Source organism: Lycorma delicatula, chromosome 6 (genome assembly GCF_047948215.1).
Source record: "Lycorma delicatula isolate Av1 chromosome 6, ASM4794821v1, whole genome shotgun sequence".
NCBI classification, from domain to species: domain Eukaryota; kingdom Metazoa; phylum Arthropoda; class Insecta; order Hemiptera; family Fulgoridae; genus Lycorma; species Lycorma delicatula.
The window spans coordinates 14,480,306-14,492,669 of NC_134460.1; the positions used below are offsets into that span (position 1 = coordinate 14,480,306).

The 12,364-nt window shown below is 29.2% G+C and overlaps 1 pseudogene; it reads left to right on the plus strand.

Annotated features, from left to right (window-relative positions):
• The window catches only part of LOC142326567 (putative HERC2-like protein 3), an 80,249-nt pseudogene extending 74,002 nt beyond the window's left edge, over positions 1 to 6,247 (plus strand).
• The last annotated feature ends 6,117 nt before the right edge of the window (positions 6,248 to 12,364 follow it).

Here is a 12,364-nt window from a genome sequence, read left to right on the forward strand (position 1 = left end):
TAATGGGTATTTGGTGAGGTAAAGTTACAGTACTTTTTTCCCTCTGGCTGTCTTTCCTGCTGCAACATGGACGAGGGCTGTCTTTCCTGCTGCCGCCAACATGGACTGTAGTCCATGTTGGCGGGCCACTTTACCATTCTTTGTTAATAAATTACAGTTTGTAAACCTTGTATTGTCCAGTGGCCTTGAAAAGGGCATCATGGGGGAAATTACTCTATCATCTTGGGCTCTCTCTCTTCTGGCTGGTGACTGCTGAGCATTTCTTCCTCGTTCATCACTCTCTATCTTCATGAGATGGAGAAGGAAGTTTGGACCTTACAATATTATATAAAACTTCGCATTCGTAAGTGTTGGGGAACAGCGATCGCCTTGTTTTGTTTAATAGTTTCATGAAGTAAGTAGCTCAGTTGAAGATTATTCCTTGAAAATTCTTAATTTTAAAATCATCCAGACACACATGTCTCCAGAAAGGGTTTGGAGGGACTGCGAGGCTGCCGTCATTTTATTCTGCATCACCTGAAACTGATAGAAAACAGAAACAAAAGAAGCATATCCTCAAGTTAGAGAAAAAAATAGACAATTGAAAATTTGTTCTGTCATTTGCACTTTTAAAGGTGCCTGCGACTGGTGGGGCTACAGCGCCATTGTCGTGGGAGTGTTGTGCAGCCAGCTTGTGAGAAGTGGTGCGCTTGTGCAGGTGTGTAGGTATAATGTACTCCTGCTGACATATATAAATTCTATTAAATAAACCATCTAGTGCAGAATATTGAAATAAAACACAGTTTACCTTAATTTTTCATGAAAGTACTTTTGTGTGATCCTGCATCCTCATTTATATGCCTTATCTCAATAATTTGTTCTAGAATGTTTATTAATAGAATTTAAATATAATTCACAGTACAAAGGAATAATTTAAAAAATTAATTTCAGTAAAATATATATGTATAAAGCTATTATTTATTATTATATATCAAGCTATTATATTATTTGTTTTATCAGTGGAGTAGGTGTTTTAAAAAAACATTTTTGTTATTGTGAATGTTTTCACTAATACCATTGATGAAATAGATGTCTGATGAGGAATTACTGTCACACCTTTCATGAGTTGGGAACAAAGTACCTGTTGCTAGCATTAGTTGCATGTCGTAGCAAACTATAGTCATGTGCTTCAGCCTTTACTTTTACTTTTTTTCGATCTGCTTTAAATATGAATATGAACACATCTCCAAGGAAAATCAAAGGGAATTCACTCTTGTACTCCTCCACTCCACCATCTTTGTGCAGGTAATTCTGACCATCATCTTAGCCTGTCATGCCTGTTCCATCTGGAGCATATTCCCCATAATGTTATCTGTTAAGCATGCCAAAATCTGTCAGGCATACTTCTCTGTATGGCAAGAATCAATTGCACTGGGACATCATGTGGTCCGGTGATCTGAAAATGTCAAAATTTATCTAGAAATATAATAAAGGTTAGTTACCAGGCAGTAAATAGGATATATTTTTAAAAAACTTTTATTGCAAGTTTCACATGAGTCTTAAGCCTAGATAGGTTAAAAATTTCTCAGAAAACATATATTTTCTGTAGCTTTTCTTCAGTTTTTGAAAGAAAAATTTATTACAGTAATAAAATGAAGTTGAATAAATATACAGAAGAATGATTGTTAGTAGTACATGAAGACCACCCTCTACATTTGACAATTGTTATAAAACTAGCTATTAAGATTTAAACGTACACAGCTCCAAAGACAAAGAATATATGTATAAAGACAAAGAAGGCTAACTGTATTTGCAAAAAAGGAATCATTCAATGAGTGTGTGTGTGTGTCTGTGTGTCCATAATATACCTATATGACTGATGCAATCTAGCAGAATGTTATGGAATTTATGCCAGCAAATTCATTCATATTTAAGATCCATCAGAGTTTATTTATCACTGAGGAACAGACACTTTTAAATTTTCCTATCAGAGTGCATAGTATACTGTTTTAGATGCTGCAGCTCTTGAAGGCTCTCACTGAAGAATGCTACTGTATTTTCAAACACACTTGTTTATGTGTACATGGTAGATCTATTCTTTTCTTAATCTATACTTGTACTCAGAATGTGTTGGAGTAAGTTCTATCATCCAAACTTATGCAGTATATCATCCCAAACTCCAAGTATTTCCTTACCTCCTTAAGATATCATTACCAAATTTTCTGCTCCATTATGTGGCATTATGTGAAATTCAGAATTTTATTTAAATGTTCTGGTGGTGAGATATAAAATAATTTAGGGGTGACAGAATTGTTTATCAAATATAATTTTAGTATATATGTTAAACATATATTATAATATAATTTTTTTATTTTCCTCTTCTGTAAATACATGTATTAATGAAGTTGTATTTTATACTTAGATTATGGACATTAATGGTGTTGTATTTATAAACCTTATTGTGAATGTTTTATTTATAATGTTATTTTATTCTTTTATCGTTGTAGGTTTTTGTTGTATGAAGTACGTCCAGCTACTAGCCATGAAATAAATGCACTAAGAAATCTTAAAATTCTTCATACAGAACATATATGGAAAAGAACTGTGAAGAAAATATTGTATGATGTAAAAAAGAAAAAGTGTTGAGCCAAACCAGATAACTTTGAGAATACCAATATGCAGGTCTGGTGTATATTTATTTTGTTTATGCTGTAATTATTATTTCTTATAATTTCTTGTTAAATGTTTTACTTAGTTGCCCAATTAAAAAAAATAACAAAAAACAATTTTTTTCACATGCATGAACCACTGAAATTTCTTATTAAAAAAAAAAAAATTGGTTTGTGTGAAACTACGTTTCGCACGAGATTTGAGCATGACAACGTCTTGCAAAGACCAACAATATCTTGCAAAGACGAATATCGCAGGTGCTTCGCGCCCATGATATTCGTTGACCTTTGATTGTAATGTCGCAAAAAAAAAACCCTTAATGACCCTTAATCCTTATGAAGTAAACACGTGTTTTTTGAGAAACTGGCGTTGGGCTAATGAAAATACCAATTAATTAAATTCATCCATGATTTGGATGTTTTAAAAATTACTTGTTTAAACAAATTGAATCGAAGTGATAGTTTAATTAGCTAATGAAACACTTAATATTCCATTTTTCATTTCATTTAATAATAATAATAATAATTAATATTTAATAATTTTTGCAAGTTTAAATTGAATGATTTGTTCAAAAATAATTATGAACAATTTGTTGTAGAAATAAACTTTAATCAAATCAATGATGATAAATTGTCAATTTAAAACGATGAAATTGAAATCATAAATCAAATTCATGAAATTGCTGTTTTTGAAAAGCCCGCCAAAACCTGCTTGACATGATAGTATATTCCATTGCACGACGGTTAAGCGGTTCAACTTGTCATTAAAATTTCTAAATATTTTTAAAACTCGTGTTAAGTAAATCAAAATTCTGGTTAAAAAACAGTAATATTCAATTTTTAAATATTATTTATAGTATAGTTTTTGCAAGTTTAACATAAATAATTTGTTTAAATATAATCATGAATAATTAATTATAGAAATAAACTGAAATCAAATCAATGACAATAAATCGAGTGGAAGAGAGATAGATGCGGCACAAACTGAACGCTTAGGCCGATCGTGCCTCTCTCTTGCTCATATGCTTGGCTCAGGCGGAATGGAACAATGAGTCATGCTCTTTCGTGCGTGCTGCCGGCATTCATTGATTTATAAAACGTCACGTCAAAAATATATATATTTCAGGTTATTCAACACATTTGAATTGAGTGTTTTATGGAAATTTCATTTATTATATGTTCATGAGTCAGTGTGTGACTCTATTTATCAACTTTTTTAATGAATTTTTTAAAGAATCTGAATATATATTGGCATGTAATTACAATTATTATTCAAAATAACAATAATAGTAATAAATCTAATCCAGCTAAGTCGTTGCAGTTGATAAACAGAAGACAACATCAATTAAGCCTACTTAACAAAAAAGTAAGGAAATAAATATTTTTGAATCAAATGTTTGAAATAGTGCAATAGTCTGGTAGTAAGAACTTTCTCTGGATATACCAGGGTTGTTCGAAAAGTTCTCAGCCTGATAGAGAGATGCCACAAATTTGAGTAAATGATTATGGTATTTGTCAGTTATAGTTGTTTAGATTTCATGCTGCAAAATTTCAGATGATTGTGTTGTTTGTGGCAAAATTCCATTTTACATTAACTTCAGTCATGTGATCAGAGGTTTACAAAGTTTTTTTTTTATCTTATACTGAACCAATCACTAAAATAAATAACTGTCTTCACTGAAGCGCTCTCCTTCAACTCTTATTTCAGAATTATTGACAGCAACTGGACAATGTGATTTCATAGCTGATGTTACAAGAAATTGTACTGGTCACATCAAGAGTGTCTTAATTCACTTTTTATAATACATAAATTCAGTATGTATCATTAAATATATTTTCAAAAATTAGCATGCAAAGCATCATAAAGTTTAACCTAGCACATACAAACAACTTTTTAAAAATTAAAAAAAATTTGGTCTTGAATTCTTGAAGTATGAGAAAGTGAATTTTCAAAAAATTACAAATATCAAAAATGGCCATGCAACCATTTAATTTTAGATTGAGTGATTTGATATGGAATGACCCCAGATAATGCTGAAAAAGACGTGTTTGATTACAGTTGTAATTTATCTATTTATGAAAATGTAATTCCCCAAGTAATTAGTATTTTTACAAATATAAAAATTCTTTGATAGGTGACTGAGAAATTTCCTCTATAATATTGTCAGGTAGGTATATAAGTATGTTAATGTAACCTTTTATCATTTTTAATTTATAAGTATATAATAAAAAATGTCAAAAACTAAATCAGAAAATATACCACTATAATAACCTAGATAAAATTAATAAACTTACTAAAATGTAACCTATCAACTTATCTTTACAAAATAACAAACTTTAAACTATGTAGATCGCTTAATGTAATACATTACAGTACATGCTTAAATATTTTAATATCCTATAAAATATGATTTACTTCTTTTTCCATTAATAAAATAAAAAGATTATAAGTAATTAACACAATACATCAGAACAAAAGTGTAACAATATAAGCAATCATATATTGCTTTAGCCTCTGACAATACTAAATTAGTCCCTTCCTGTTGCAGCTACAGTAACAACAATATAGTTTTTAACTACATGAAAGAAGGGAACTTTACATTTAATATCCATTGTATTAACTAGAAACAAATAACAAACTTCTAACAGAAACTAATAAGATCGCCAAAAACTAATTGGCAATGAATTATAAAAGCACAAACACCATTAATTCTATTTTGTATATCAACTAACAACATAATCTGAAACACCAAACAGCAAGCAGGCAGCCACAAAATGAAAATTCCCTACAGCAGAACAAAAATTCCCTTTGTTCGGATTAATTTATTCGCTTCTGTATGTATATATATTTAATACTGATTTATTTATTTAATATAGAAGGAGCAGGTTGATGATGCCCTACAGTTTTTTTTATTTAAGTTGATTTTTATAGTGTATGAAAAATACTAATCCTTAGCAGGATTCATATCCAGTAACTTCTATGTAAAAGATAAAGATGCTACAATTCAGTACGTTTATAATTATTAGTACTTGTTCATGGGAAGTTTGTATAATCCTTACCAGTGCTTAGATATGATTGGAGGAGTGTATTTAATCCATTGTTAGAGAATAAGATGATTAATTTTACTACTTTGAAGTGCTGTTATTAAATAATTATTTATTTATTTCACACCATGGTAATTTCTTGCTTATGGCCAATTACAGCTACCTGTTAGCTTCTTTTTTATAATGAGTAATTATAAAATAATAAGGCGCAGGTGCTGCCACTTTTCTGTGAAGGTCAGCATGTAGCATATATGCTTATTCGAATAAAAGTGAATTTTAGAAATTATTGTGTAAATCATATTGAGTATTTGTTTATTTTTTGTGCCGATTGAGTATTTGTTTATTCTTCAGAAAAATTTTGACAATATTCTAATTATAAGTCACTAGTTTTTTTTTCCAAATTTCTATTCCTAATGAAATTTAAGGGCTTATAATATAAAGCAATTTATATTGTGTTTCAGAGTCAGCCTCCTGAATCAAAACCAAAAAAGGAAAGTGAAGATAGTGTTGAGAAAAAAGATCATAGTAGTGACCAACTTCCTCTTGGTTCTGGTAAAATTATTTCTTTTTTGATAAATGTTAATGTAAATTGTAATAATTATACCTTAGTTTCTATCTTTTAAAGTAAAATTAATTTGAAGAGTTACTGGCATTAATAATTTATTTTTATGTAACAACATTCTTGCTTATCCTACCAAAAACCCATAAAAACAATTTTTAAATTTCATGCCTTAAGTTTTTTATGTCTATATTGATCACAACTTAAATGGAAACTAATTCGTATTTTGGTGGATTATTAATAAGCTAAGAGATATTGATGTTTTCGAAAATTGTCTAGTATTTAATCACGAAATATAGTCAGTTGATTGGCCGAGAAATTACTAATGATATGTTATTGAAGGTCCTGCATGTGGAATTTCAACAAATGATTTGGGTGTATGTAAACTGAGGTAAAAACAATTTCATATTAATGTAGCACAGAACAAGCAGAATGTAACACAGAAATACTGATTATAACTTTTTTTCACACTGTGGAAACTAATGATGAAAGTTGAATGTAACCTAAAATCAATGCTCTATGATAACTGTATATTATTGAAAACATTGTAACTCTTGTAGGGCAAAGATAGCAAGGTGGGTTAACAACAGAGTCTGAATAAGCTTTACTTAATTTTTACTTGTACAAAGACCAAATCCATTCAACTGGAAATTTCTTCATGATAAATTTTCTGCCAATTTTTACACCTACACATAAATTTTTTTAACTAAACTCTTTGAATCCCTTGAAGGTTCAGTTTAATCTTATTCTGGATTTGGGTATATGTGATTTCTGTTTATTCCTCTTTGTAACCATTATAAATTCTGACATAAAATACAAATTAAATTGAATTGGTGTATTTAAATTGGTGAATTTATTTGTATTTTATTTTATTGTAAATTATTTGTTATATGGATTTCTTAATACGTCAACAAATGATATTTTTTTTTAAAAACGTAAAAATAAAATTAATAGCAGCATGATTCATTAGTTATCAAATTCCTTCTTAAAATAGAATTTTAAGAAATATGACATGTGAGTAAAAATGAGCAAACTTTTCTATATAAAGAGTATTACGTTTGTATGAGTACACATACTCACACAGACTTGGGCAATTCAGAGAAATAGTGGTGGGATAGACCTTTGACACCATTGAAAAGCGTCAGTTATAATGCGGGACATCGTCGTGGTTAGATGAGTCTTGTGAGTATTTAAAAAAAAACCATCAGAAAAATCATAGACTGATTTGTGCGGAATACAGGTATGAAAATTTGATATCAAAGGTCACTCCATAAATACATTCATGGATTTATCAGAAGATTTCTTATCCATTGATTTTTTTTATAACATTAAAAAATATTGAAATTATAACATGTTAAAATGATAAATTATGTATAAAATTGAAATTAAAATTAATTTTGGATTGGCCAATTTCTTACTCCCATAAGTATTAATAAGATATTTTGTTAAATTTAGATGTATACAAGTAGTTATGTAATAGTGGTTCTATGAACTTAAGTAGACTAGTTATGAGACTTTATCGCCATTTTTCTTTATTTTTATAAGTAATGTGTATTATCCATCGCCATTAGAAATATTTTTTGATGTGTTGAGTTATTTTAATTTTTTGTAAAACTCAAGAAAAGCATAAGCAACATAGCCCTAGTACATTTTTTTGCAAATCCCAATGTAGTAATTTTATTTTATTTGTTTATTAAAAATTTATTGTTATAAAATTATGTTTCTGTGTTTTATTTAAATTTGGTGTTTTACATGAAGCTCACATCTAGTGATAATGTCACTTAGCAGGTTACAATTTGACAAGTGTGTGGATATAAACACAATAAACCAAATCAAATTTTCAGAAATTATGTGAACAACTGGAAAAGAGGTGGACTGTGTAGAGTGATAGTGTTCACATTTCAAAAGAAAGCTAGAACTAAGTGTAAAGAAATATTGTTTTAATGCCCTAAGATTGTGTACATTTTAAATAAACCTCATATTTTCTTCTAATCTTCATATTTATCTTTTAACGTCGTAGTATCTTTTTACTTATTACAATAATTTAACTTATGTATGTTTATCTTCTTTTAAGGTGGAGATTTTTATGAAATTCCTGCTCGATGCACTGATGAAATGCAATTAATACAGTCCGTAGTTGAATTTGTGACTCAAAAAGAAGGTGGAGATGTTGAAGCATTAAGAAAAGCTATATATTGTCAGGTAAACTTCTTATTATTTAATTTCTTTAAAATTTTTCAGTTTGGCCGGATTTTTTTTTTTCAGTAAATAAGAAGTTACTGCATAAATACAGGTGTTACATAAATCTTGAATATCACTTACCACTTATCTTCTTTAAAAAGATAATTAAAAATCATTAAATAATTTTCTTATTAAATATCATTCCTCTGCTGAACTATTTAATATTATATAAGAAACTATTAAAGTAGATCGCTATCTAAGTAGCGCTCTACTGCTTTTTAAGCAATTATTTATCTAAAACATTTTTTGATAGATGTCATGTGAGAATTAATTGCAATAAAACTTTTTTGTATGTTTTTCAAGGTCTTTTACTCATTTAAAGAAAAACATCTGAATACATTAAAATTTTGCCTAGTTTTCTTTACTTTCTTATCAATAGCAGGATGGAAGTGTTTGAACTAAATTGCTATATACCTTGAATATGGAAAAATTATTTTGTTGAAGCTAACTTTTACAAAAATCTTTGTGACTTCATTGATGAATTTTGGTTATTTATCTTCGATGAGATTATGGCTGTAAGTAAAATCTCATTTTCAATGTATACACTGTAGCCAACACTTATGTTTGTTTTAAATATTAACATGTGTAAAATTTATAGAAAGACATATTAATGTATCATTTTGTGTAGGTGGAGAGAGCTAATCTTAGAAAATCTGGTATATTAATGATATTAGAACTCCTTAAAAGAGATAAGTTAATTCCTTCTGTTAAATATAACATCGTTAATGGTTGGTTGGGACCTGTGAATCAAAAAAATATTAACAGGTAAGACTTTTATTTTGTAATTTAATTTAAACATTACTTAATTTCACTATTTAATATAAATCTCAATCACAAAGATCATCATGGTATTTTTTTTAAATTAACACATTCATAAAGGTTTTTTAAGACATTGATTGCAAAGATCATGCCACTAGTCTGAATTTAATTAAAATGATTAAACTAATACACTTTTATTTAACTTGATAAATTATTATACAGGAAAAAGCTAATTAAATAATGCTTTGACCAATTGAATTTTATCTGCAGTTCAAATCCTTTTATTTTTAAGATCCTTTTCCTTGAGAATTCCTAATGTTTCAGAACCATCAGTCCAGCCACTAGATAGCAATGCTGGTGATGACACAGTGGAATGTTTTAAGGAAATTCTCATATATGCATCCATACCATGTTACAGTCTTTGAAGCCTACTGAGACTACACTGTGTATGCTGACTTCACTGCTGAAATGTTACAGCTTGAAGTTAATGAATTTCTTGATCATATTGTGTTTAGTGATCAAATTACACTTCATCTTAGTGGAAAAGTAACACACATAATGTCTATCTCTGGGGGTCAGAGAATCCTTATGAACTTTAATGTGAAAGGGGCTCCGCAAGATTAAATCTTCTGTTTAATATCCCTACAGCAAGTATAACTGGAGTTGCTTATTTGGATATGCTGTGTACATTGCTCTTTCTTCAACTGCAAGATGGACCAGAAATTTTATTTGGTAGCAAGATGGTACATCTCCTTACTGGTATAACTGTTTGGGATTGGTTGAAGACATTTTTCTCAACCGCTGGATTGGTTGGCATGGACCTGATTCAAAGCTTGTTTGCAGTGGCTCCATAGTCGCCTGATCTGACCCCATGTAATTTTTCTTTTAGTGTTGTGTGAAGGATTTTGTGTATGGGCCTCTGCTTTTTACTGACTTATCTGATTTTAGGCACAGGATTAAAGCTGCTGTCATTTTTATTACTTAGACATGCTGATTAATGTTTGGGATGAACTATCCTATCAGTTGAGTGGTAAGAAGATGGTTACATCAAACACTTGTAGGAAAAAGTGTAAGATACATTCTATCATTTTATTTGTGATTCATTATTGTAAGTCAAAGTTAAGAGATATTAAATAGCTTTAAAATCTCAATATTGGTTGTTTGTACACTGTATATTACAGCTTTGTTATTCTTGTTGCTGTAAATTTCAGTAAGTTATACTTATAAAAATTTCCTTTCTCCATTCCAATTTTTTTTTTGTAACGTGTATGAGTATTAGACTATAGAGGAATTGTTTTTATGACCTTTTGAGTCTCTTTCACTTATTCTGCACAATTGTTTGACACTTGTTTATTCATACATGTTATTCTGCTCTACAGTATTATCAGTTGCTGTTTTCTTTTGTAAGTTTTTTATTGCAGAGAGATATGTGATGACATAGTTGGAAAAATTTATAATATATTAATAAGATTTTGTTTTTTCAGGTGGGATATTGAACTTGTTACTCCATATCAAAAAGCAGAGCTTTTACTACTGAAGAGCCAAGTTTTAGAACGAACATTAAGTAATCTCAAGGAACTTATTTTGCAAGCTGGTGGGCAAAATGGTATTCACATTCATTACGAACTCCATTCAATTCTCTTAAAAAGCTTTCATGGACAAGGTAAAAAAAATTGTGAAGAATTAATATTATTTCTATGCTATCTGGAAGGTTTATTTAAAATTATGTCTGTAATTTTTAAGTTAATCATAATTCATTTACTACTAATAAACCAAACAATGAAAACCTAATTTTTCGGTTAATATATCTATTCTGGATGTATATTCTGTAAATTAACTTTCTAATGGGATGGATGAGACATGCTTACATGATTTTTCAGAAATTGGGCAGAAGTAAAGATAATACAATCATATTTGATAAATTTCTAAAAAGCACTTAGGGAAAATTAAGGATGGATAGAGCAAGGAATTTGGATCAAAGATTGGCTTTGTATTGTAAACTGCAGGACAGGGTAGAAGTTTATAGACTTACCATTGTCTGGAGATTTAACTAAAATAGAGGAAGGAACAGTTACTAAAAATATTTCCGACTTGGAAATGTAAAAAGAAACCAAATAATATAATAAGGAAAGATGAATAAATATATTATGTTCTTTTATGAAGAAATGTGGATGAATAGAAGATGAACTATTTTTTCCTTGTTCCTTGATCTAGAATTGGCAAGATGTTTGGAAGGAAAAAGGTATATTGGAAGAATACCCTTAAAAATATCTTTAAGCTTGAGGTGAAAGACCATTGTTACCTTTTTGCAGATGATACCACTGTTTATATATATATATATATTGAAATTTATTTTTTTAAGATTCATATTATTCCTCTGTAGTGTTAAATTTATTGCGATAATACACATCTTACCTTAATATTATCATGAAATACTTTGGCAGATCATCATTGAATTCATTTAATTTAAATGCATATTAAAAATATCTCAATATTCTGTACTAAGTGGTTTATATAATATACACTGGTTGTGTATTTTCCAATACATAACCATTTTCAGTATATAGAAATGTCTGCCAAGTCATTTGTGTTAGTGGCATCCTAACTGAGGCCAAACCGATGTCTGTAATGTGTTATCAGGTTTAGAGGGTCTAAAAGATGACCTACAGTAAAGCCCATCAGGGCTAGGAACATAGGGGTTGGTGTGGGTAACCAGGGTCATCACAAAACTGGTGTCTTTCTCGTATAGGGATTAGGATGATGTATCTAGTACTACAGATAACTGCATCCACAGTATATTTGGGGGTCTTATTAGCTAATGAATTCTTGTAAGATATCAAACTGATTTCATCTGTAACTACTATGTAGTATGTCAGTTTGAAACATTATAATATCCTTTTTTTTTGTTTTTATTAAACATTTATTATGCTCGTATACATTCCTGTCAAAATATATGAAATTAAATGTATGCAGTAAACTAAAAAATTAATTTTTCTATGAATTACATTTGTGAATGTGCTACCTTTGCTGTATTAAAAAAAAAGTCTTATTTAAAAAATAACATTTTATTTTTTGGTTCTGTATTTTATGATAGTGTTTGGACCAATTTTTT